The sequence below is a fragment of the Heliangelus exortis genome, chromosome 1, assembly GCF_036169615.1.
Source record: "Heliangelus exortis chromosome 1, bHelExo1.hap1, whole genome shotgun sequence".
Lineage (NCBI taxonomy): Eukaryota > Metazoa > Chordata > Aves > Apodiformes > Trochilidae > Heliangelus > Heliangelus exortis.
In genome coordinates, this window is record NC_092422.1 from 144693109 (window position 1) to 144720255 (window position 27147).

Here is a 27147-nt window from a genome sequence, read left to right on the forward strand (position 1 = left end):
TGTGCCATAACCCACATTTCTCTGCTAATGCCAGATTCCTCAGTGTCCCACAGCTCCAGCTGTTGAGGTATCTTTTTCCAGTGCTGCTTCCTTGGCCTGGACCCACAGTTCCATCTCTCTGGTTTTTGGACTCTCTCTTTCCCTTCTGTCTTGATTTCAATTGATCTCAGCTTTGTTTTCAATTGGTTTTTTGAACTTTATTCTTGTATTTTTCCACTGTGAACCCAGGCCAGCCTGTGCTCTTCTGGCACAGAGTACAAGTGTTACAAAAGATGGGATTGAAAAGCAACGTAAAAGCACAATTCCATACATGATGCTACTCCTCTTTTGAATACCCTGGGACATATTTGCTCCCTCAAAACTATTAACCCTACTCCTACCTGTTTTCAAATAGATCTTGGAGGAAAATAATAATTTCCCTTAATTTGTTTGTTGATTGCCATTTTTTGACAATACAAGGGCAATTCAGCCTCTGATTTGTTTGCTAATCCATTTCTACTGGCATTGCTTTAAGTATATGAGATGTGAAATTAAGTTCTTTTCTGCCTGGACACATACACTAGATGACTTTTATCCTATACCATCAACTGGAAATAGAAAATGTTTTCGTTGCCATTGCCCTCCCAAAAGAAAAACTTATCAAAAATATGCCAGAAAACCAAATACTTTTGCATGTCTTGTCACGTTGTGTAAATCTGAAGTTTCTTTCAGACAAAAATTTCCAGTAACAATTACGTAGTGGCTTTAGCTCATTAATAGTAGTGTCTCATCAAAGTGAATGTTTTTTGATTATAGATTGGCTTTTTACAAACATGTTCACTTAAATGTTGCTGTTTGAGTGAAAATCAGTGCCAGTAAAAATGTTGCTGGAACAGTCACAGAAGGCAGACAAATAGAGTAGGAACACAATAGAGGCAAATTTGTTTAGAGTAAACTGAATGATCGCACACAAAAATTTTATGTGCTATTTACCAAAAAACCTAGCTCCTTTTCCCATCTGATAACAGCCACACAATTTTTGCGAAGTAAAATACAACAACCTGACAGCAGGCCCATCAGAGCATAGCCTGTCCCTTCAAATGGGAGGACTTCACCAACAGCAGGAGACGTGGCACGCCGATTTTCATTACAAGGGTAGCCTTAGCAGCTACTCCAAAATTCAGGTCACATACACTTCTTGCTCCACGTATATGCTCAGTCCTGGTTTGACTGCAACTGCAGAGTCCCTCCTTGATGAATTAAGCCATTTAACAAAGAAAATGCGACTGAAGGATCAATACTTAAGGGCAATGATATGTAGAGGGTATGAATTGCTACCTTTTTCTGGTGGAAATAGATTAGCTTTTTCAATTACTCGCCTACCCAGCTATGATTCTGCCCTCAGCTGCTGCAAGAATGGTGCTGTTGTAGCACAGGGTAGACTTACAGGTGCTATTAGGATCCCCACATCACTATCCTCTTTACTGGCTAGCAAAGGACAAGTGTGGGGTGACCAGTGGTAGTTAAGGTAGTTTAAGTTGTGTGAGTTATGTGCTGGCAGGGCAGAAAAAATGACACATTACAGCATCTCACACTGCCTCCAATTCACTCAGCTCAAGCTGTGAATGCAGCCAAATACTTATGGTTTGCTGGCATTTTTATTAGGTATAAACTTTCGTCTTCTCCATCCGAGACAGTCAAACTGCTTTTGTATCTCAGTGGATGAAAGGCCTTTTCTCCTGAGTGGAGAAGTCCTGGAATTAAATCCCAGAGGTTGTGTGCAGTGAAATGGCTGCAGTGCAAAGTAATGGCCGCGGGTAAATAAAGTTGGTATTGGAAACTTCTGCTGCAGACATCTGATGAACTGTTTAAAAGAGAGATGACAGAGATGACAGAGCCACCACATCTAGCTCTAGATCAATCACACTACTCTGCACCATTACATGCCTAACATATAGATTATAAGCCATCTATGAAACTGATTAGCAGCCCTGGGAATCACACACATTTCACAGCCAGCAGAACACCAAGTGCTCATTTGCCTTATGTGACATTCTGTGCCATGGGGTGTACCAGTGAATACAAGCAAGCAAATTTGGGGCCATTTGCAAGGTAATTTGACTGGATTCCTCTGGCTGCACAGCAGTAAGTGTGGAGTACAGTATCTCTCTCCAACATAGCCCCATTTCCTAGCTGGCCTGAACAGTGAGCTCCAGGAAAGTGGGATTAACAGTAACTCATAAATGTGCATGCAAGGTTTTACAGGAGGTGATGGTAAAAATGAGATGCTTGTGACCAACCCAGCCGGTGCTACATCAAAGATTAGAGAGAAGTTTCTGATAATACAAGAGGCCCAAGTTGTTACCAAGTGTCTGCACAGAGCTGTTTGCATCCCTATCACTGTGCAATACCATTCAGAGGTGCAGCCTCCTCCCAGGATCTGGGAGTTTGGGGAAGGCCCTTCTGGCTGCAGTTTTGACTGTCCTGACTGGACCTAGATCCAGTGGGCCTGCCTAAAGATTTCTGTATGGGTTTGTCTAGCATGCATCACAGTAGGAGACCCTAAAGCCTTTTTTTTTTTAAGTTCTATTTGTTTATCTAACAAGTATTACAGTAGGAAATACTGCTTCATGCAATACTTACTGTTTCTAATTACAACCCAGGGTTTTCCAGAAGGGTGGCATTGGCTGACAGACAGTCACGTGGCCTCAGATTGCCTTTTACTGTGTTTCTCATCCTCTCATTTGTCCAACAGGACATTGAACTATTGAACAGCCCTGGCTGACACAGTTTTGCAGCTCTGAGACCTGCAGCAATAGATCCTCAGCACATGGGGACCAGGATCCCTTGTCATGTTTAGGAAGCAAACCCACACCTTTTTATCTGAAACAGCTGAATTGGTTGGTGTTGCTGTGGAAACTTTCCTGTCCAATTTGCTCTGCATGATGAGACCAGCAAACTCCCTGAGCTGCTTTACAATTTCCCGGGTAAGGAGCCAAACAAATGGGATATCAAAGATATATTCTTTTTTTTCCTTGTCCCTTCTGAAGTAAACAGGACATTTAATCCTGGTCCAAGAATCCAAACCCAGCATCATCCATGCTGACCAGAGATTACTTCACTGGGTTCAAACATTTGTTCCTGCTCCCAGGACTCTGAGGATGGCCCAGATGGGTTATGAGATGGTGATTCCTCCACACTAACCCTGAAGACTCTTACCAGAAGAAAGACATAAGTTCCTGTTATATGTGCAGAAGCCTATGAGAGGTGGCTCACGAAGAGGAGTCTGCTCATCCCCAGGACAGAAGGGACTAGAAATAGGGTGTGTGGGATTTCACCTACTGGTATAAAGAGGCATGAAAGATGTTCCCCTGGGCTCACAGCCTCCAACATGCACACACTGAGCTCCCAAGGACCTTGATACTGAAGACCACATTGTCCTACATCTCTTAGTCTCTGACTGCTCCCTAGTAGGTAAGGGAGGTGAGGCACTGCTTTCTCTCTTCTTGTGTGCATCACCTAGGAAAAGTAATACAAGGTGCTTCCTTTATCTTTCTTACAAGTATATAGAAACATATAAATAGGGCTTACAGCTTATATTGATTTGAGATCTAAGATAGGCTATTTTCCATTCTTGAAGAGTACTTTCTGAGGTCTGATAGACTGAGGAGTCGGGATAAGTTTAAAGGTGTGATGCACAAACTGCTGAAATGAAAGCATTCATTTTTAAAAAGCTGTATACATCTGAAGGTATGGGCATGGCTGTTCTGCAGTGATGTATCACACTCATTTGAAGTTCTGATGGGATAAGGCCCCAGCTGGATAAAGCCCTGAGCAAACTGGCCCAGCCTGCTTTGAGCAGTAGGTTGGACGGGAGACTTTGTGAGATCCCTTCCTACCTGAATGCTTCAGTGAGGTTACAATTCAGACTTCGCATAATTGTCTGACTGACCTTTTCTCTACCACTCCCCACCCCCCAGCCCTCTGGTTGGAGGGTGTATCTAAACAACCACAACCAGAGGTGAAAGTCAGTGCTATGTCGTTGCAAAGCCTGACAAGCCAGTGCTAAAATACAGACACAGCATAATAATGGCCAGACAATAAATACCTATGACTGTATATAACTCTAAAATTTCATCCTACCACTGGATCCAGTTGCTGAACTTGTGTTGTAACTAGAACAAGGAGAAAAGGAATGAGATGATCGAAAAACGTGTATAGTGAAAATCAGACTTTCTCAGACTGGCAACATATTGACAGGCTTCTGTCAGTGCATGATATATTAAAGTAAAAGAGACTTCTCTACTATTCTGAAAAGGATGAGTGTTCCAGCTCACTGGCTGGTCATTCTGTTCTTCATAACTGGTAAGCCTCTGGAAACATTTTGGGATGGAAACTCAGACTTCAGCTAAGATGAATGATTATTTCCAACTTACCAGTGAAACTAAGTCAGAAGACAAAATTGAAACTGAGCTCTAATTTGGGCTGGGTGTGGTTTATGCAGCTTGGGGTGACCACAGGTCCCACCACATTTGAGAAGTGCTGTGCACGAAACAGGAAAATTGGGTTCCTTCCAATAGCCAAGAGTTTCGACAGCCAAAAAGCAATGCACTTCACTGGATGTTGCTGCATTCCGTTGGAAAGTAATAAATCAACTTGTATTTCACAAGAAATTACAGCAAGAATCCAAAATCCACTGACTCTTAAAACCACCAGCAAGCCCCATTTCCTTTCTTTCTCTAGCCTTGGGTATAAGGTTTCCTCAGAGGCACACCAGGTCATTTCTGGCCATGCACTTGCTGTAGAAGAGACGGTTGGGATTATTGGGCTTGTCCCTTCTCCAGTGAGGCTTGCACAAGTTCATTCCATTACTGCACTGATGAGACTGGTGCAGGCAATGAGGTCATGACTGCAGCTACCTTGGACCTTCGAGGGTCTCTGGGGATTTGTAGCCCTTTTCTCTAGGAATGCAGCTGCACACTTTCAAGCTGCATTTATCTTACAAAGCAGTGTGTCTTGAATCGAAGTTCTGCACAACAGGATTCTTCATAATGGACTTGACAAATCTGGGGCAGTGCATAGAATATCTCCCTGCAAGGGAACAGGTTCAGGTGCACTGACACCGATTTTCAGTCTTCAGCAGATGGAAGGCTATTTGGAGGTGGAACACTGAAGGCAGTGTTATTGCCAAGACTTGCACCCTGAAGTTGAGGGGATGGGAGCTAACAAACAGAGGTTATGCTGGTAGGAAACTTTCAGACCACCCCAACTCACTGAATCATCAGTGACCTTGGGAAAATATTTCTCTTGGGGGCAGAGAGCTTCATAAAGAATTGTTGTCCCGTGGAATGTGTCCAAGGAAAGATATGAGATGTGTTTGAGGAAAGAATCTAAGATGAAACAAGAAGAGTACAGCCAGTCAAGCAGATGGAAAGTATTATCACTGACTGGCCTGACAGACTCGTTGGTATGTGCATGGTGAAACCTGGACATGAGCTGCCAGGGATGGCTGAGCACAATCTCCCCCTGAGGACTTCTGTATGGGATCCTTAGTGTCCCTGAGTTGTGTTGCCATGCTCAATAGCTTGTAGGAAAGGTTAATTTAAAGGCAGTCTTAGCAGTCTGGACTACAGAGGCTACTTGTGTGGGCATCAAGATCTTCACTCATCTTCTGTAATGAAGGAAATGACCCAAGCAAGAAGAGAGTCCCAAGGGGTCATACAAAATAAAGCTAATACGTGTATGCTCCAATCTCTGATGAATGGCAAAAGGAGAAGGATGAACAGGCTTTTCCTGTAGTTGCCCCATCCTGCCAGTAGCTGTTGGACTCGATATGGCTGTTGAGGTATTGCTAACTCACTGTGTCAGAATATGCTTGTTAACTCCCCAGAGAGAAGCAAGGGCTTGTTTGGGAAAAGGCAGAAAGAGAGGGAGTATGGAAAATACCTTGGAAGGAAAGCCAAGGACAATCAAATATAGTTATGATGCTTTGGCTGGGATGCGTATTGAATAATACTTCCGAGTTGCCCATAAAGTCAGAATCCTGGCAGAAGATAGATCTGGATGCTAACTCAGCATTTGCGTGCTATGGTGAGAATACAGTGAGGTTTCAGTCCATTTTCCTCATTGAAATGATCAGCTCAAGTGAATTAACTTGGTTTCCACCTCACTCAACTTAAATCATCCTCCTTTGAAGTTCTCCTTCCTCGTTCATGCTGTGCCTTATATGTAAAATCCAATGTGTCTCAAAGGCAGCTGGAAAAGGACCAGAGAAAGAATATGGAGACCTTTTATCCAAAACAGAGCTACTCAGAAAATTAATCCCATTTTGGGACGCTGTAACAACTCTCAGATTAGAGAGACAGAAGAAGGTAGCACAGCTGGACTGATGGCTATAGCTCTGCTTGCTGCCCTTGAAAGGGACTGCTTCAGGGAACTTTGCTCACCCACACTAAAATATTTGGTGAGTGAGAGGTGGAAATCCTTGTCCTGATGCAGCATGAGCACGTCATGTAACTAAACCTGAGAGATCAGTCCAAGTCTGTAACAGAGCAGTTATAACTGTAGTGAAATAAAAATGCTCTAAGGAGTGAGAAGGGGTTTAGGGACTGACTTTTCTGTCATATTTCGCAGGAAGAAAAACTCAGTGAAAGCCACCAGTATTAATGAAAGCCAATTGGAATCTGATAGGAATTATTTTGCTATTTTGTCAGCATTAGTTGGAACACAGGGATTTTTGGAAGATTTCCTTTGTAAAAGCACATCTAGGAACGCTCTTTTGTCTCCTCTGAGAATGAGATGCAGAGGCCTTTGGGAGCTTGTGTTTCTCTCAGGATGTAGTTTGTATTCAACTTTTCAGATTATTATGGGAGTGGGTGCCACTTTCCTGGCTGAGTGGTTGAGAGTGCACAGACACAAATCCTACCTATGTGCTGTGAGGCAGCCAGAAAGATGGAAGGGAAATTCAGGTTGCTGGCCCAAATCATTGTACCTCAACTAAAAATCATCTCCACAAGCTAAGGAGTGGAGAGCCAGGAGGGGTAAATGCACACCTGTTCATTGTGAGGTAAACTGCCAAAAGAATGGGCTTCAAGAAAGTCCTTCTCAAGTCATTCTACAAGTAATATGAAAAAAATGGCACATGAGAAAGCAGCCTCCGTCACTCACTGTCATGATGGAGTGGGAAAGGGATGCAGTAAGTAGGGATGAGCACAGTGTATATGGACTCCAGAGAAAGGCACATGCTACAGCTATTTCCTAACTGCATTTTCTGGTATTGCACCTGGCTCTGACCACAGCCACCCGTTGCTCTTTCTCGGGAGCACATGAATACTCTTTCCCAATTAAAAGAAAGGAGAAGGAAGAGCTCAGCTGCAGGGGAGAAATTGGAGAGAGAGGAAGGGAACAGCCAAGGAAAGAGCAGGTATAGTGCAGTCCGATGATGTCCATCTGTTCCTCATTAACCAGATGTCCCCCACCCACCTCCTGAAGTGCCATTGACTGTATATTGTCAGGACAAGAAGGGGATAACAATGCCACCATGGTGCAGACATTCATACACCAACAGGAGTCCTGCCATGCAGCCATCCCTCCCTCTACTACCCTTCCGAATCAGATGCCAAGTCTCTCTTTTTCCTAATAAGCTTTTAAGCATTACATCCTCATAAAGCTTCTTGCATTATAATTGCCATGTGTTTCATCCCACTCTGAAAATGGCAAGTTATATCAGCCCAGTTTACCAGAATCAGCTCTTAACTTCCTGTAAGTGTGTCACCACTTCCTGAAGTATTTAAATGAGAGAAGAGTGAATCCTTGATTTAAAAGTGATTTCTGCTTGCCAAACTTCATCATTTTAAGAGTCGGAGAGTCCTTGGATTCACACCTGTATCCAAAGAACAGCAATAGATTTATGGACAATTCAACCTACTAAAGATTATTCAGTAATGCAGGAAGAGCCATAATTTACTGTGTCTATGTTGTTAGCCAAGGATCATTTATAATAGGAGTCCATCGAGTCATCCTTACTCCAAGGGTGATCTGTGCATTGGTCTGTGTGTGGGCTTGTCAGCTTAGGAAGATTCTGTCCCGTACCAGAAGCTGCATTCACTGCCTGTTCATGGGAAGTCTTCCCTTAGCTTTCTGTCCCTGAGGAGACCAAAGTACTCTGTCCTCTACCCTTTAAATCATACTGCAGAATGGCTCATAAATTGTGCTGTGCAAATGGAGCATCTGCTGAGTTGCAGCCACAAATGGCACCGTACTTCCACCTATTTCCCTCTATAAAACCATGCAGGTTATGCTGTGCATTGTGTGCACAGTATATATCCTGGCTAATATGGCACAGAGAAGATAACCAGTGTCCTCAAACTCCTGTGCAAGGAACTTCAAAAGTTGGAGATCTAAGTGGTCAGGTGTCCTCCAGAACCAACCTTCCAGCGCTTGCCAGATGAGCAGCTGAAGGCTGCTTGTTGAGATAAATATCTCTACTTTCAAAGTCATTGTACTTATTGAGCCTGCAACACTACTAGAGTAGCACTTGGTTTAAATGCCTCTTCCTTGGGTTCCAGCTGTTGAACAGCTGGTCCTGAGCCTCATGTTGATGTGGGACCTCATTGTGAGTTGTGCACTCTTCTTGATGTCACAGTGTCATTACATTGCTGTCACTATGGGAGTCGTTTTAGTGTGGATGCCTGCTCACTGTTGGGCAGAAGAGTCCTTCGTGTGTCATTGACAGCAGCTGGTCCTTGAACCAATTTGATGGGTGACAACTGAGACTGGAGACAGGGGTGGTGGGATTGCTGAGGCCTAGGTATGTTCCAGTACCTGAAAAGGACCTACAGGAAAGCTGGGACTTCTTGTAAAGGGCACATAGTGATAGGACAAGGGGAAATGGCTTTAAACTGGAAGAGGGTGGATTAGGAAGACATAAGGAAGAAATTCTTCACTATGAGGGAGGTGAGACACTGGCACAGGTTGCCCAGGGAAGTTGTGGCTGTCCCTGTCCTTGTAAGTGTTCAAGGCCAGGCCGGATAGGGCTTGGAGCAACCTGGTCTAGTGGGAGGTGTCCCTGCCCATGCCCATGATCATTAAGGTCCCTTTGAATGCAAACCATTCTGTGATTCTATGATATGATTCCATGATTTAAAAAAGCTGAACCAAGCCAAGTAAGGATGGAAAGGATTTAAGAGACTTGGCTAAGGAACAAAACAGGGAACTTCATCAAGGAGAGAAGGGATGGCGCAAAGGGGAGTGAATAGTCTTTGAAAGAAAAAGCCTAATTTAGTGAAGGGAATAACCACATTTTAAAAAGACAAATTATGAGCTGGCAATCTGATCCACCTCTGAGTCAAAGGGAGAGGTACTGGTGGGTGGGGATATTGTGTTTGTTGTTTTCTCATGATATATATTCCCTGAGAGATGCTGGGTTTGGACATCATGTGAAAAGTTCATTTTTATCACCTCTTTGTTACATCTGGCAGTGCCTGATGAAGTAAAGTGTAAGCCAGAAAGCTCATACCTCCTGGTAGGAGTCTGTGAAAGGCTGCCTTTAAGTTGTCTGGGGAAGCTGTGCAAGCCCACAGGGAATGGCTACTGCAGTAGCAGGTCAAGGTCTCAGGAGAGGGGATGGTCGATAAAGGCTCTGTGCCCCTCAGACATCCCTGGAGATGCCCAGTCAGGTGTAGTGTTTTTCTCTCTTTTTATACTCCAAAGGTTAAAAACACATTGGAAACTCAGCAGCTGGATTCTGCAGTAGCAAGTGTCCAATAAATGGCTCCCAGCCACGTCTGTGACAACTTGATCAATCAAATTCAGGAAATACCTTTTTAGCTCCACAGCTGACATTGGACAAGATCTGGGAACGTGTTTGAGAATTGAAGGCACCTGCTGTACATGAATGAGGAAGGAAAAAAGCCACAGGCGAGCAGGTGGAGAAGCAAATAGGTGGATGATGGTGAGATGATTCTTCATGCTGGTATATAGAAGAAAGCAAGCAATGTGAGGTGCCAACCTATGTCTTTGCCTGCAACACATCACACATGTGAAGCTGTCTGAAGTGGCAAGTTAATGTGGATGTATTTCCATACCTTGCTTTTGCAGCAGAAAAACACACTTGAAAATTTCTCCAGGTGAGCTACAACTGGCATGTTCCATCCTGAGAAGGATGGAATCCAGCAGGACATGGAAAGGCACCCACAGTGACTGTTGCTGCTATTAAATACCATCTGCTGAAGATGTACACAGGAATTCAGTAGTAGATCTTTCTTATATCACAAAGGTTAAATGAGCTAATCGGCGTCTTAGCCTCACACACATCGTCACCAAATGAAAGGATCAGTGGTTTATGCTCACTTGTAGTAGCTGTGGATTTGACCCAATATGTCAACTTCAGGCCTTTCTTCCCTGACACTGCCCAAGACTTCAACAGCATGGATTTTCTTTTTCTTTTTTCCTTTGCTGTTTTCTTCATCTCACTCAAAGCATTATAGATGTGGCCTGTTTTTTTTTTTTTTTTAAATCTCTTTTAGATACCAAGTAAGTCTGCAACTGCAACCAGACCAATACCCCAGTGTTCTCTCTTTCTCCTTTGGTTCTAACAACCTCTGAGTATCAAATGGGCTTTACATTGGAGAGAAGAAAGATAATAATGAATGACTTAAAATAGCTCCTCTGAGGAAAGTATGAGTTTGATTTCAATTGCAGAGGGAATAACTTTTTTCCTGGCTCACTCACTGACTCCAACAGAAGATCAGCAAGATCTGATGTGGCTCCTGCAGAGACCTCCCATGTTCAAAGAATCTGGGAGCTTGCAGAAAGTATTGTAGAGCCGGAATTGGCTCTAATACATTACTGATTGCAATCCATGATATTTCTGTGGTATTTTAGACATCATCTACATGCCTCACTCTTAGAAAACAGGCAATGCCTTTCTGTGGTGTGATGGGCAGTGGGGCCAGACAAACAGCTCTCTGGAAGGATGGTGGAATGATCTGGATATGGACTTAGGACTTGGCAAAAAGTAAGTTCAGCTCTGCTGCAGCCTCTGTGTATAGTTGGCTAACCACTTCCTGTGTCCAAATTTTTCCACATATAGCATGGGCATGGTAGCATTTTCTTGCCCTCCCAGGACACTGAGTGATGAAATGCATCAAGAAGTGAAAAACCATGCACTAGCAGAATGACTTTTGGTGCTGTGAGCAGAGAACAGACGTGGAATGCATAGAAAGCACAAGTTGAAACCTCAGCAACAGCAGCACTGTTTTTGCTTATGAAAAATGGGACATTGCCTTCAGTAAATCATCTGTTATTTCTTTGTTTACCTGACCAGCGATGGCACTAGTGGGTTGGAAATGTCATCCTGATTGGTACCAGTAAAACTTCCATACAATCTGCCACTCTCTATTCTGGAGGTGCCATGTATGTCATGGAAAATAAATTTATTTTGAGAGGTTTAAAAATGTTATTGAGACTATTCTTATGTTCCTTCTCTGTGGAAGCAAGCACCAGTTACTACTCAACTTACAACACAGACCTCAAAGGAGGCCATAATTATCTTTAAAAAATCCTACAATAGTCTTGCTCTGCATAAAGATGTCAACATTTTAAATTCTTGCCATTCAAGGTGACATCTGTACTGAAGCTGAGGATTCAAGCTTTCTCAGTGGTATCTCAAGCGGGATGGATGGTGTGGGCATTAAAGGTGGCCTGTGCTGCATTTGTGTTTTTCTGACCATCAGACCAGAAGAGATTGGCTTAGTTTCTGATGCAAGTTAGAGTCACCTCAGGACTGTTCCAACATATACCTGACAAATCATACCTCAAAACAAGATACCAGTGAAGCTGGGGACTCCTGGAACATGATTTCTTGTTACTTGTAGTTTTGTTCCTCTGGCCACCTCTCTTAATTGAGGGGAGGTTTATGCATTTCTTGGCTGTGTGGGAGTTTCCCTATAATGAGATGGTCCCCAAGTAGACACTTAAACCAGCAATGTACAGTGATGGTAAGAGAGGGCAGAGTCTCTTTCTCACTCTATGGAGTCAGGCAGCAATATAATTAAGTCAAATAGCATGATGTTTTCTGTTCTGGAAAAAAAAAAGTCACTTGCTCAAGATTAGATCTTTGGGCCTTGGGCATGTGTTGCTTTGGAGGGGACAAATCCCAAAAGTCACAATGATTCTTTAAACTAATAAACAAGACAAATGCACATTTTCCAGGGAAGAGATACTTCATCCACTAGAAGAGGCTGTAACTAGGTGCACCAGAAGGCTACACAGCCTTTCTCATCTTTTCCCTGACCTACTCCAGCAGGGCTCCTGGCAAGTTCAAGATAAGGTATCTAAGAAACCCAGCACGACCCCATGACCCAGCAAAACCCCATATGACACAGCAGTACCTGATATAACCAGTGTGAAATCACCACCATAACCTAGCATGACCCACCAGATTGACCCCGTGACAACATTTGATTTATTACAAATGACATGGATTTAATCACTCACCAGAGAATGCTGGATGATGCAGCACAGCGCTGCTCACTGTGGCTCTACTGAACTGGCACGCTCTGATTGGCTTCAGGAACACACCCATTGGGTGATTCATCCAATTAAAAAATGGTCAGTCCTCCCAACACTAATGAAAGACATCTCTATTTTACTTGTAGCACTTTCTAGCAACCCACTTAGGCTTTTCCGCTGCCCTCATCACCCTAAAAGTTCAGGCGTGTTGTAATGGATGAACAGCTGGTTTGCAGTTGAGGTTAAAAGGAAAATCTGGTTCCTAATAGGATAGACTTGAATAATTTGTGGGTTTATGATCAGAATACAAATGCTCATTGAGCTCATTATTACATTAAATACAGCTTAGTACAAGTTGAATGATGTCCCCCACCCCAATAACACTAACACAGAACAGTTAAGGTCTGTACGTACTGGGCAAACCAGAGATAAAACACATTGCTGTTAACCAGGCCTCAAATATGGTGTGAGATTTCCTGCAGACCATGAGAAAGACACTGTGGTTCTACTTCACTGGAAGGAAAAGTAAAGATAGCTTCAAGGTGCAGAGCAGACTGCCCACTAAAATCACTAATGTATTAACAGATGTCAGCCAGAGTGTAGGTATAGAGCTTGGTCCTCAAATTAGTTCCAGTTGTTTCACGCCACTGAATAACATAAAACAACAAAGAATTTTGCTTAAATTCCTGTACATGGGGGAAACACTGGATGACTTAAGTTCAGTGACATGTGACTCTGACAATAGGTTAAGGATCTTCTTCTCTTGCATTCTGGACTGAGCATGAACCAGACATGCTGGAAGACATAGTCCACATGTGAAAGACATCCAGTAGGGTCTATTATTAACTAACTGGTTCAATAGTGTTGCCTCAAACTGTATTTTTTCCTATTAGAGCCTCAGTTTCCCTAATTCCTTTTGCCTGTTCCCAACATCCATGAGATCCCAGCTTACTTCCTTCCCTGCATGAAAATGAAATTTCTCTTCAGCCGTAGGCTCTACCCTGATTCCCCACTGGTTTTGCTGCTGTACAATTAAGAACCAGATCCTCACTCATTCGCTCTCATCCTTTTAATCTAATGCCCTGGTGTTATTCTCAAAACAGCATGTAGAGATGTGAACTGATCTGCCTCCCATCTTGTCATCTTCTCTCATATATCCGACTGAGTTCCCAGGGCCTGATTTTGTACAACTATGAACATTTATTCTTGAAAATTGATCACTGGCCCAGAGGCTAAATGTTTGTTATCCGGAAAAAATAAAAAAGATGACATTACAATTATTCTTATTTTAGGTCCTGAAAAGGGCAGGAAGTCGTACTACATTAGCACTGAAAGGAACAAGGGTGGCTCAAGAGGGTCTTGGCAGGTTCATAAAGTCACAACATCTGAAAGCAAAGCCCACATTTGATCACCTATCAACAATTTATCAATAGCTCAGTGATTAAAAACAAAGCCCTTTCACTTCATTAAACACATTCAGTGCCGTTTGCTCTACATTCCAAATGGCTGAGCTGATGTTCCAATGCAGCCTATTTTTAGTGTTTCTGATTAGTTCATTATTTGGGAAAAGCTACTGGCTGTGTATCTGTTGCAGAGATCTCATTATTCACATGGATCTCAAAGAAGAGCAGGGCTTCATATAGGCCCTAAGAATTTCTTTGGATGTGGGTTCGACCTCTGTCCTTGCTGTGCTGCAGCTCAGTGAAGTGATGGCCATGGAGCTTCCCTCTCCTTGAGATTTTTCTTTGTTTTTATTATGGGGGAAAGGCCATGTAATATATTCTACCTTTTCCCAAGAAAACTAAGATCAAGAATGACAGAAAACTAGCAGTCTCAGTGAGAATTAAACAAGATACTCAGAATAAGTGATCTCTTGGGTGCCTGAGTAAATTACCACCTCCAGATCAGATTTTATTTATTTTCAGAACAAACTATTTCTTTGCTGGTAAATCCTGCAGTTTTGTCATGAATCCAATGAATTTTCAGTGGTAAGTGACAACCCTAGAGACAGAAGTGGCCGGGTATCCCCAGGGCAGATACCACATGGGCAAAAGCATTCCAGCATTGCCTCTTCAGCAAGCTTCAGCCCTCATGTGAAAGGACAGAATCTGCAGGTCACATGGAGATTAGTCTCTGTGTCCTTCAACCCTGACTGCTAAAACTGCAAAGGAGAAATCCAGCTGTGATGGCATCTCCTGGCTCTAGATTTCTCAAGTAGCTGGGGACATATCAGGGACGAAGCTCCCTTTCAGAACCCCAAATAATACAGTACCCCTGGCATAGGAGAAGAACGAGATGGGACAATTCATTCCTTTCAGACCATTTGTGGTTACCAAGTGTGGGGGGACAAAACTTCCACCCACGTAGGCATGGGGATATGGGAATTAATTTAAGGCTGAAAAGTGAGAGGCTCTTCCTACAGGTCCCCATGCCACAGCATGATGTGACCTCGCATGGGTCTCTGAAGCTGAACACCTGAGTAAGCGCCGCATCCTGACAGCTCGCAGACATGCTGCTAATCTGCCTGTGCAGAGCACCATGCTTGAGTAGCCATTAGGGATTTAAATACCTAAGCTAGCTTGCTTAGATTTATTCAGGTATCTCCTTCTGGCACTGCCTGGTGCTGGGCAGCTGTGCTCTGTTCTGCATTCTGCTCTGCTTGTTTTGGAGAAGGTGGTGAAGTAAGTTCTAGGTGAAATACCCTCTTACTGAAGTCTAAAGCAACAATGCAAAAAAAAGTTCTACACATTTTCTGTCTTCTGCTTTGCTGCCTTTCATATGTCATTTGTCATCTCAGCTTGTTACTTCTTTGATGTAGGGAAGACAGCTTTTATCTGTGCACAGTGTCTAGTGTAAGGGTGTTTCCACCCTGCGTGAAGCATTTGGTGCTGCTGCAATGTCACAACAGCAACAAAAGGTGAAATACTCAGAAACCCTCTGCTGAAGAGCATTAGCCAGAGAGGAGCATGAAGTTTGGCTTCCCTTGTTTTACTAAAGATAATCTGGCCAAGCCATGAGTTATCTGCCATGAAAACTGGACCCCAGGCCTCCAGAAGTGGGACAAGTTCATGTGCTTACATCTGTGAGACCAGCAAAGAGACTCAGTGCAGGAGGTGGTCATGTCTGTCTTTAATTGCTTACACAGCTAAGTTTCTTCACCACAAGCAATTCAGAACAAAAATTTTACACTCCAGCTCATTTTGTGCTTCCTCTCCCTATCTTTTCTTTGTCAGATTTCACCACATGGAGCAGCGAACACTGGTCAGACTTCCCAAATTGGTGCAGGTCTATGGCTTGGTAAATTGGTGTGATTCACCCTGCCCTGCCTATGTAAATCTGAACCTTTCTTTCTCACATGTGCTGGAGCAGGTGGGAGAGGGAGAAAAGGCCTTTAGGGGTAGCAGATACTGGCATAAGGCAGGAGAAAATCTGTCCCATTCTACAAGGCAGAGAAGATGGATGAGGAGGTCTGTCCCTCCAGCTGATATTTCTGCTTCTCTCAGCAACTCAAGTTCCTCCTATCTCTGAGTCCTAGAGTTTCTTCTGAGTCACCCTCTTCTTTCAGACCATATTTCTCAATTATCTCCAGCATTCCCACTGCATTAATATTACCATCTCCCCATGCCATGCCATGGATAAATACTGGGTTGCCTCTTGCCTAGTGTTCCCTTCTGGCCAGCCATGTTCTCCAGCTGCTACAGACCCTTCCAGCCCAAACTGTCCCTCTATTTCCAGCATGCAAAGATGCTTTCCTCCACAGCTGAGCCAGTCTACTCCCAGAAACAACCCAATCCCTTCAGTTTCTGCAGAAAAGCATAAATCCTCCCTGGTCCTGGTGTCTTTACCTCCTCAAAGTGCTCTTTTTCACAGTCTTTGCTTTGCTCTGATATCTTTCCCCCTCACTGTTCCTGCAAATGTGGGCCAAGCTGTAAGGATGCAGCACACAGAAAAACACCTTTCTCCTATGATCTGAGGCAGCCCCTGGAATTAATTCCTGGAAAGCCATTCATGGCCTTTCTGAGCTATGCTTTCCTGCAAACACACAGAATAAGTCATGACTGAGGAGAGGAAAAGTGGAGCGATGACTGGGGAAGATTAGCGGAACCATTAGGTGGTCACCTGAAATTTAGGAAAATTGTCAATCCCATATTTTCCCTCTGTACTGTGCTGCTGTCTGCCTTGAAGTTTTTTCTGTAGGGTAGACATATTTGTTTGTTGCTCCCTTTTCCAACAGCAGAAATGTTGCACTGCTCTGCTCTGCTCTTAGTTGTTTCCATTGAGATTATTGAGTACAGATGCAATGGAGGTGTCTCAGCTGGAGGACACTCTGCAACATTCAGCTCCAATTAACCTCCAACACCAAACCTGTTCACAGCTGCTCTGTCACCCCAAACCCTTGCACTGCATGACAGACCCTCTCATCCTCCCTGTTTTCCTATTGAGCTTGTATGTGAATTTTCTCTTCCTTGAAGGGCATACATGGTTCCTTCTTTTGGAGACACAAGGGGACCAGGAGAGATGTAAACAACCCCATCACTGGAAGACTTAGAGGTCTAGCCTACTGCACAACCTCTCCCAGCCTGGAAGATGTGAAGGAACCTAGTTCTGTATTTTTTTTTTTTTCCTTGAGGGAGCAGCTTCCTGTCTCCAGTTACTTTACAGGTCAGCTTAGAATTTCTCTTTGTGCTCTGTACACTGAGTTGATAGGGCTACAGGCAGGTGAATTATTTGAATAATGTCTAGGACAGAGGCTTCTACACCAGACTTTATCCCATCCAAAGAGAACACGCTGCAGGTGGACTCTGAAGCAAGTTGGAAGAGATGGGAGCCTGGAGATAGACATTGCTGGACCTTTCCTCTCCCCCAGCTTCATTTCCATGGTACACTGGGGAATCTCTGTCTCTCACTCAGTTGTTTCCTCTGGACATCAGCCCCTCTTGCTGTCTCCAAAGAACTCTAAGCCATCACTTTATCTTGCCTACAATGTTCCCACTGTCTGTGGCAAAGTATGAACTCCCCAACACAGGGAAACCATTCATCCTGAGGTCATGTTATTCAGTAAAACTTTTTAGTTGCTTCAACCTATTCCTTGTATTTAATTTCATCTTTCAAGCACTGTTGTTTAGTCTCTGAATGTTTGATTTCTATCTCCCCACCATTGTGTGGATGACATTCTTTTCTGCTTGAGTCTTTCAGGTGCTACTGATCTTGAAGCTCTCCAATTACAACCACTTTTCTTGTCTTGGTGACACCTTAAGAGACAACAGCAGCTGCCTATAAAGGGCCTCTACCATCTGTTTCCTCTGCCACTTCTTTGAGACAGCTCTAGCTCTATACAGAAAAAATATTTATCACAGTTCATTCACTCCCTCACTCAAAAATGAGCAAGAGAAAAATGTCTTTCATGATTCTGCCACTGCCCTTCAAAAACCCATGACCCTCAGCCTAAGGAAAAGGGCAATTCTTGAATATAAAAGAAAGCACCAGAAATCCTTGATGTTTGATCCCTTGACATCCCGTACTCTGAAGGCAATTCTGGGGGGCCATCTACATTTGGAAATGACTCCTCATGACTGTCCAAAAGGCAAGAGTCAGAGCCAGGCTACTTCATCACAACCACCAAGCTTTCATATCGACCATTTCTGAAAGGAGATGCAGGTGTAAGCATGCATACACACAAATATGCACATAAACACCCTTAACTCCTTTTCCACCACCTCTCCATAGAGGCTGAACCGGGTAGGATCAAGGGGAGTTATTCCTACCCAAGAGGATTTTGGGCTGGAAACATGAAGAGAAGAAATATCAAGGGTGATTGCTGTGAGAGAACATGGCGGACGTGAAAGAGGGCGTAGAGAAAAAGGGAAGAAAGTTAAAACCAGTGAATTCTGAAGGGAATTGATGGCACAAATGAAGAAAAACTGAAACTGTAAATGGGAAAAAAAAAAAGAAACTAAGAAAGAAAAATATTAATCAACACCTTCAGGAGGAAATAAAACTCTAGGAACAGGTTCTTAGAAATCTATTGGTTGCAAAAGACAGGTCACAGTAAGGCTGCAGGAGTCGGAAAACAGGGTTGGATGAAAAGTGGCTTGATTGACAGCACTTGGTCTGTGACACTGACTGAACATGACCATAAACCTGGGAAATATTCAGCGTTCAAGTGCGATCCATCGCACTACAGCTACACTGCTGGTATAAACAGGACCTGAAGAAAGGGAGAAGTTCTCTGAGTGATAGTAAATTTAAGAATGAAATGTAGTTATGAAGCAGTGGGAGGAGAAAAATAAAACAGGCACTAAAAAAAAATCATGTTCGGGAGGAGAATGAAAACTGAGAAATAGGAAGCGAAAAATCAGAAAGGGATAGAAAATCCAGGGGACGGAGGTGGATAGTGTTATTCTTTATTTGACAGAAAGTATACAAGCTAAATCAGAAATTTATAGCTGTTCTGCTTCTAGCAAAAACATACAACAGAAAAATCCCTACTCATGGATAGGAGGGCATTGCGTTCTCAAGTTTTCCTATACCACCCTCATGTTTTGTTTTTCACATCTAACAGGTAGGAATATATTCTCTGGGGGAATAGAAGGTGCAGGATAAAGTCCGTATGCTCCTCTGGGGAGTTATAGATTTGATAGGAAGCTTGTATAAAAACTTCAGCAGCCTGTGGCACAGAAACAGAAGTGGATTTCACCTATCCTGCAGGGCTTGTTATGAAAACTCTTGATTATGTAGCTCAGAATTATATGAGAGAGCTTTTCCGTAACACAAAGAGGACAGATGGGGCTGAGAGAAAGAAAGCTGTCAGTAAATCAAAGAGATTCAATGAAAGACAGAAATGCAGAGAGAAGAGAAGGGAGGATACCAAGAGTTCATGGTCCCCTCTGCCATTTTACGCTCTCAGTGATGCAAGGTGAGGAGTCCGTAAGAGGTTTTTTTGTCCCACAGGGAAGGTGGCCAGGTTGAATTTTTCTAATGAAAGATGATGAAAATGGAAATAGCTAAAAAGGGAACTTCTGGGATAGGTGAACAGCCGGCATAAATAAGTGCAGAATCTCATTAACTTTGAGGTCATTGCATCCGCTCACACTGGAAGTGAACTTAGCCCCTGGTTTGTTGGGTATGGCACCAACAAAGTGAGGACACAGAGTGACCTTGGGGACATGTTTAAAGCACACACAGCCCTTCCTCTGCCTACTTCTCCCCTTGCCTACCCTGGCAGCATAAGCAGGGGGGCTCCATCCGAGTCAGTAAGGTTGCATCAGTGCAAATGAGGAGAGACTTGGGCCTTCATCTCTTGTGTATTGAAACACTACAGTACCTTACGTCATTAGATGCCGGTTCAGTAATCATATCCAGAGATACAAGAGAAAAGAGACAACCTCGTTTCTAATTTAGTCATGATAGCATCAAAGAGACCCAAAGCCTATTGCTTTCTGGGAAGCAGGGACTTCAACAATAATAATTCTTCTCACATATATAGCACCTTCATTGCTAACTACTTACTTTATACCCTAGGGTGTGAAGAAAAAGGACTCCACTTAATTCCATATGCTCTTAATTGCTTTCTATCCCAGATCCTTCCTAGCCAAATATGATAGAAATACCTAAACTTGATGTTAATTTGTTAAATTAGGGCAGTCATTGACACTAGCAGAAACACAGGGCCTAGTTTGCATCTTAGATTGCAACTGCATAGCCTAGCATTTAGAAACAAAAGAAGTGCCAGACTAAGTAAATCTGAGCTCTGTTTAATCCCTGACAAATGTTTCTGGGAAGAGGCAAGAACCACATGGCAGTCAGATAGGGGATAGGCTGCCCTTGTGAAATGTTATCACAGTTTTTATGGCAACTGGCTTAATTGCTGAATTACAAAACACCCCAAAATGCTGTTCACATCCATTAGGAGGACGCTTAATTTTTGTGAACTCTGTCATAAATGCCCACTTGCTTGCTAAATGTTGTTAAAATCTTGGCCACAGGAGCTCCAGTGGCAATGAGCTCCACTGCCCTGATACGCATCAAATGAGAAAGCTTTAACTGGGTCTCTGGTGACTCACGTCAGGTCCTCTTGTCTGTGTATTACAAAATGGGGAAATCAAGAGCTACTGATCCATCTTCTCCAGCCCATTCATTATTCAATACAATCCAGTCACTTTCCCTCTCATTCACCTCCTCTTCCAGGCAAACACATCTTGGTCTTGCAGGTCGTCCTCATAATCATTGTCTTTCCTACTCCTCTTTGTCCCTGTCCCCTTTTATGAACCCTCTTCTGACTTTGCAGACTCCCTGCCTTAGGTGGCCCTTGCTCCTACACTCTCTGAGATCCCCCCCACTCTACTCCTTATGCCTGGGGACTTGCTGGTGGTGGGTTTTCTGTCTACACCTGTGCTCTGCACTGGGCCACCACCAGCAGTATCACTGTTTCTCACATCCTGTGAGCTGCTGGGGTCCATGTAGAGCCCTGTACAGTACACCAGCGCCCTTTTTGTTGGTCATTACCAGCCAATGGTACCCTCTGACCTGACTGACATGTTCATCCAGCTGATCATTGAAAGACCTTGAACCCATTCACCTCACCCCCTGAGGTGCTCCTGAGAATCTCAGAGAAACTCATCCTCCTGTAAACAGCTTGAAAAGGACGACTGCTTGCTGAGACAGTTCTTCCTAACAACTGGAGATCCTTTACTGTAGTGCACAACAACTGCCCCAGGCATATGGCTAGAGACCCTTATTTTCCATTTGGATCCTGTCCTGATCCGTGTCTGAGGGTTGCCAGAGAGGGTATTTAGGGCTGCCGTGAGCTCCTTCCAGCCCAGTTGCTGGCTGCATGCAGATGAGACAGCTCATCAGCTGAGCTGCCAGTGAGCCCTCCGGCCACGGGATGTTGGAGGCAGCAAAGTGGAGGGCTGCTGGCTTGACCATAAGCAACGAGCCATGAGGGGAAGAGGAAGGAGGGGCTTGGGTCTCACCCCCCTCAGAGGCAGCTAGGCTGCCCTGGGGGTGAGAGAAGACACTGACAGCAACCAGTGTCATTCATAGCTTGGAGGAAGGGGGGACACTGCCAGAGAAAGGAGGAGGGGGAGAGCTGGAGATGGTTTGGAAAAGAGTTGCTTTAGAGTGGAGGGGCAGCACGGCTCCAAAAGGATGCAGTTCTTCATTTGGGGGAGAATGATTGCATGTGAGATAGGGGAAAACAGGGGGAAATTATGGAAGAGACATGCGAACAGAGAAATGAGATGGCAGGAGCAAATGGGACAGAGAAGAGCAAGGACAAGATAATATAACAAGATAATAGAGGAAAGAGCAAGGGGGATGGGCCTCAGAGAACTTCCAGAGAAATAGGGAGAAATAATGAAGGAGAAGCTGCATTTGAGAGAAAGCACAGAAGAGACATGAAGATGAAAGAGAAAAATAAAGAAGAAAAACCGGGGAGGGAAACGCGAGCATAATAAAATGGAGATGGATAGAATGAGTCAAAGATGGAGGGTGAGGGAAAAGCTGGGGTCATACCAGCAAAGGAGAAAGAACTTTTAAGTATATTCTATTTACAATGCATTCTGTGTATGCCTGACCTGTTCTGCACCCTGTGTTTTCCCTGCCTGGCAGGGTAGCAGTTAGCCTGGAATGGGGGCTGCGGGGAAGGAGAGGGAATGAGAGATTCACTGCTATCCCATTCCCTTGGCAGCAGCCCAGTTTTCTCCCTGGGAGCCCCCTGCAAGGGTAAAGGTTTTGTTCCTGCAAAAGGCAGAAGCAGCAGCACATCCCCTGAACAAGGAGGGCAATATGGAAGGGAGAAGCAGCGCAGAACGGAGCAGCACGGGCTCCCCCTGGGACAAACCGGGAATGCTTGATTGGGAATCTGCACTTAAAACAGGGGCAAGGGGCAGAGCCATCTGAGAGCCTGAAATGTTCCCTGCTCCCCCACCCCCCACGCACTGGCAACCTCCTTGCTACTGCTTTAAAATTAAATAAATATGGAGATTCTGCTGGCAAACCTCAGCAGTCCTCCTCCCCCAAAACTCTTGCTTAGATCATACCAAACTGCAGCGAAGTGAGACAGGGGTTCAGAGGACTGCATGAGGAAAGGGTTGGGTTAGAAGGGAAACATTACATAGGAATAACTCCTGGTCTCACTGGAAAAGAGACATTTGTTCTATCTCTGTGTAATTTCTTTATACATTACTGCTGCCACACTGCATTTCCACGTCCCTCCCACTGCATTTCTCTCTCTCTCTTTCTTTAGCAAGGCAATTTCTGGTGCATTTCAGGACAATATTAACCCATTCCTCTTTCTCATAACTTAAAAACAATTTAAAAGTCAGTTCCAGCAACTCACTGATGAGGAACAGAATTCCCTTATAAAATCTTACAGAAAGGCTTGCAGGTCTCAGCCTCTCAAGTCCCCACCTTCTCAGTGACTTACAGCCAGGTACAGCCAGGTGTGAATTTAAGCTGAGGGGAGAACTAAACCCACCCAAATCTGGGATCCCAAGTAATTCTCCCTTGCCATCTGCCACCCCACTTTTAAAAATCCTTTGTCTTGCTCTTTGTCCAAGGCCTGTCCAGCTCTACATCCTCCTTCTCCCTGGCAGATGCAATGCCAGCAGCAATCAGCCGTGTGCCGGGCCATTGCCTCCTGCTGCATCTCAGGGCTGTGCTAGGCTGCTCCTGGTCCAGAACCGTGAAGACATGGATACCATTACTTAATCTACTGCTGTTTTCACTGTGTGTTCAGAAAAACCCCTGGGTTAGGACAGCGAGAGCCAGGGGAAAGGACCCCAGGTAGTTTTGTGGACCCTTGGAAGTAGGACGGCAGCAATTCTGCAGCGCAACACCAGGAATGCTGACAGAAAGGGTAAAAGGAAGGAAATTGGGAAAGGTAAGGGGGAAGATCAAGAAAAAATCCACTCAGAAGATGGGCATGAAAGGAAAGAGGTGGCCCAGGAGCAAACAGCAGTGGGAGAAGGCAGCATGAGGAAGCAACGCAGCACCAGAATTGTCTGGCAGAAGCTTGTCCACTGCCTGTGCTCCGCTTTGCTGTCAGCTCCTCGTTTCTGCAAACACTGAAACGGCACTGAACTCTCATGCGCTGTTCAGATATAACAAGCTGAAAAGAGAACAGATCAGCTCATTAATTTTCCTTGGGAAGGGTCTCTAGGCAGGAATTACTTTCTGCACCAACATCCATTCAATTACTTGCCTTCACACTAGTCAGATCTACAGGGATGTCTAACCCCATGCACATCACTCATGCCTGCCTGCCCTGGACACTCTCCCTCCTTCTCAGCATAAAAGCCTCCCAGACCTATTCCTTTCCTAATAATAATGACAATATGACAAACCCAATAACCTACAGATATAAAATACATTTCATTTGCTTGCTTCATAAAACCCTGATAAGGCATCCTTGCTCACTTTTTTTGAGATCCTGTAGGAGATCTACAGGAGCTAATGAAAGAATTAGACAAGGCATCACTCATAATAAAAGGCGGTTTTAAAGCATTTGGTGCCAAGAAGGAATTAGGCTGGAAGATCCGTAGCCATTTCAAAGTTGTAAGAGGTGCAGTATCCATGTGTGGCATGAGCTTGCAGATCTGTTTCTTGGTGTATGTGTGGTTTTCATGTCCACACAGCTAAAGGGCTGAGAAAGGCCATTTTTCTTAAAGGGCAAAGATTTTTGAATGGCCTCAGGACACATTCAGGCAACTCCAAAGTTTGAGAAAGGATTATTTCAAGGAAGATTAGGAAAGAAATCAAAAGTGTGATCTGCAGTAGTGTGAACCAACACCACTTTTCTCTTTCAGCCCCACAGCGGAACAGGTGCTCACTCTAGGGACACAAGGAGAAAACAGAAGGAATATCCCAAATAACACTCCTCTTTGGAGCAATAGAAAGATCTGAAAATGCTGGCTGAAAGTCCACTGCAGGGAACAGAATGATAGGTGAGAGGGTAACCCCAAAACTCCAAAACTGAAAGTTTGGAGACCAAATTCTTCAAGAGAAAATTCCAAGTCTGACTGCTGCTTATCTGTGTGCACAGCCCAAGACTGAGTCCCCACGTCTATGTTTGCTATTGGATCTTTAAGCTGAGAAGAGAAAAGACAACTTAGCACAATATTTTGAACACAAGGGGTCCACCATTTCTTACCACCTACAGCACTGACTAATGCCAGCATCCCCCTACATCTCTCAAAATGAAGACAACCTTGTCAAAGGCTTCCTGCCAGTAGCAGGAGGCAGTTTGGGCTCCTTTGATTATTTACATGCAAAAAACCCTCATGCCCTCCTCTTCACTACCTCCCCTTACCCTAATAGACGTGTCTTGATACCCACCCCAGGCAGCAGAAGTGATGTCTGTTTCACACCCTTTCTCTGGTACCTTTGCCATACTTTGGGCGAGGTGTGAGCAGACTCTAAATGTTTTGCCCTTTTTACAGCCTCCTGGGACCAAGCCCTTCCCTCCACAAATCTGCCCACTCTCTGCATCTTGGGGGAAAGAAATCTTTGCTGCATCCTTCTCCCTCCTGCTTACCAGGGTGAGGGATTCAACCAGGGACACCTTTCTCTTTCCTTCTGCCGAGAAGGAAGATAACCTCCCACCCACTGCAAGCAGTTCGGGCATGACAGCAAGAGGTCTGCCACCCAGAGGCTGGTGGGGACATTTGGCTTTGATGTTCTGGGACAAGCAAGAGAGTGCCAGCCACCAGCCCAGGCAGGCTGTGGGGCTGCAAAAAGACAAGCAGAGGCATCCTGGCAGCGACGGAGCTAGACCTGTGCCATTCTGGCCCATCAGGCAAACCCATGCTCAGCATGTGGCCGTAGGGCTGTTTTTGCCTCCTGATGAGATTTTCTTGCTACATGGCCCTTATTCAAGTTTTGGTACAACCTGTGCCCTCAGGCTAGGGACTCAGAGCCGGGCTCAGCTCCTGTGCGGTGCATTGCACCCTCCTGCTCCACTTGTCACTTCTGACCAGCATCCAGGGGCTCGGGGAATGGGCCAGACCAACCTTCATGTGGCTGGGGCAAGCCAGAGCACGCTGCTGGGGCCATGCAGCTTGCTCTCAGACTGCATTTCACACCCCTCATGCAGGGCTGCAGTTTGAGCCCACTGGAGAGCATCATCAGGGAGGGGTGGGGGACCGGGCTGAGGGCACTTTGGAGCTTTTAGTGGGAAGCATCCTGGCACTTTCCTTTGCCATGCAAGCCGCTTCTCCACAGTGCCTGTGGGGTCCTGTCAGATGTAAAGGAGAAGGAGCCCCGAGCTCCTCCAATCTGACAAACCTCACCCGCCCCTTCCTCCTCCCCCTCAAACCGCGTCCCTCTGGGTACGACTCTGTGGGCAGATAGACATGATCTGAATTCACTGCCTCTCCCGGCCAGGGCCCTCATACCTCCTGTCTCCACCCCAGCCTCCCTCTGCCCTCCAGTTTGGGGACACAGCTTAGGAAGGGAGTTCTTTCCTGCAGCCTCCCTTCCCTGCATGGCTTTGTATTTGGGCTTCCTTTTCTTTTTTTTTTTTTTTTTTTTTTTTTTTCTTCTTCCCCTCTTCCCTCTCTCATTAATTTTTAATTAAGGAGATGTCTCCTTCCCCGGTTGTAATGAATAGGTGTATGAAAGGCTTTTCATTTTTTATTAATCTATATCTCTATATATTTATCTATTTGGAGGAAATGCGTGCATGTATGCGAGCAAGTGTGTTTAAAACATCTCCCATTAATTTACTGCTATTGATTTTCTGGCATGGAGACAGCATATAGTATTCAGCATAGAGCTCCTCTGCAGGATATGTTAAAAGGCAGCAGTTTGGGTTGACAAAGGGCACTAAATGCAGTATGCGTCAAATAGACCATCGCTCAATGAAGTCACTTAGCTATTCAAAACATGTCCAGCCATCACTCAACCGTTTGCACCAAGAACGGGGGGGAAATTCGCGCTTCTTCCCGGACATAACCATTTCCAAACAGCAGCTTTAGCTTGCTTTGGTGAGAGACATTAGGACATACATAGTTTATTCCCCCCTCCCCCTCCTCCTGCCTTCCAGCTCCCAGTGCCGGTCTTAGAAAACCAGTTCTGCGGTACCCACTCCCCGCTCTCTCCCATCGGGGAGCTCCAGGCACACCCAGATCTGGTGGACACCGACAGACACAGACGTTGTACCTGGATGTCCACAAACCCCTGGCAGCCCACCTTCCAGCTGGGACCTGATTCATAAGCAGGGCTTTTACAATGGGCTGTAATGTGCACTCGTGTGCTCTCTCTCTCTCTCTCTCTCTCTCTTCCTCTCTATGTGTGTAACAGAAACCACACATTTCCATCGGTCGCCCCTATCCCTCCAGCACAGGCTGAAGACCACCTCCCCAGCCCACACGCACGCCAATAGCAGTACTGAGCAACACGTATTGAAAAGCGAATCACTGGCCCCTCTTTTCTTTCCCCCTCCCTTAGGAACGTCTGATTCCAGAAGTTGGCTGCAGCGGTGTCTCTTCTACCATCAGACATGTCACTGAGTTGCTGTTCAGTTTCACCACATCAGACTTAGGCTGATTTTTCCATTCAGAGACCTGTTTATTTTTAGCCTTTACCATAAATCTTAAAAACCAAACCAAACCAAACCAAACCAAAACCAACAAAACAACAACAAAAAAAAAC

General features: G+C 44.7%; 1 protein-coding gene and 1 long non-coding RNA gene across 3 annotated transcripts in view; one reads left to right on the forward strand and one right to left on the reverse strand.

The window, feature by feature from the left end:
- The window catches only part of CACNG2 (calcium voltage-gated channel auxiliary subunit gamma 2), a 53428-nt gene that overhangs the window by 24004 nt on the left and 2277 nt on the right, over nucleotides 1–27147 (reverse strand). The window lies entirely within an intron of this gene.
- On the forward strand, nucleotides 8662–11435 carry LOC139797147 (uncharacterized). Its single transcript, XR_011726323.1, has 3 exons — nucleotides 8662–8788; nucleotides 10864–10996; nucleotides 11105–11435. It is a non-coding gene; the product is annotated as an uncharacterized lncRNA (long non-coding RNA).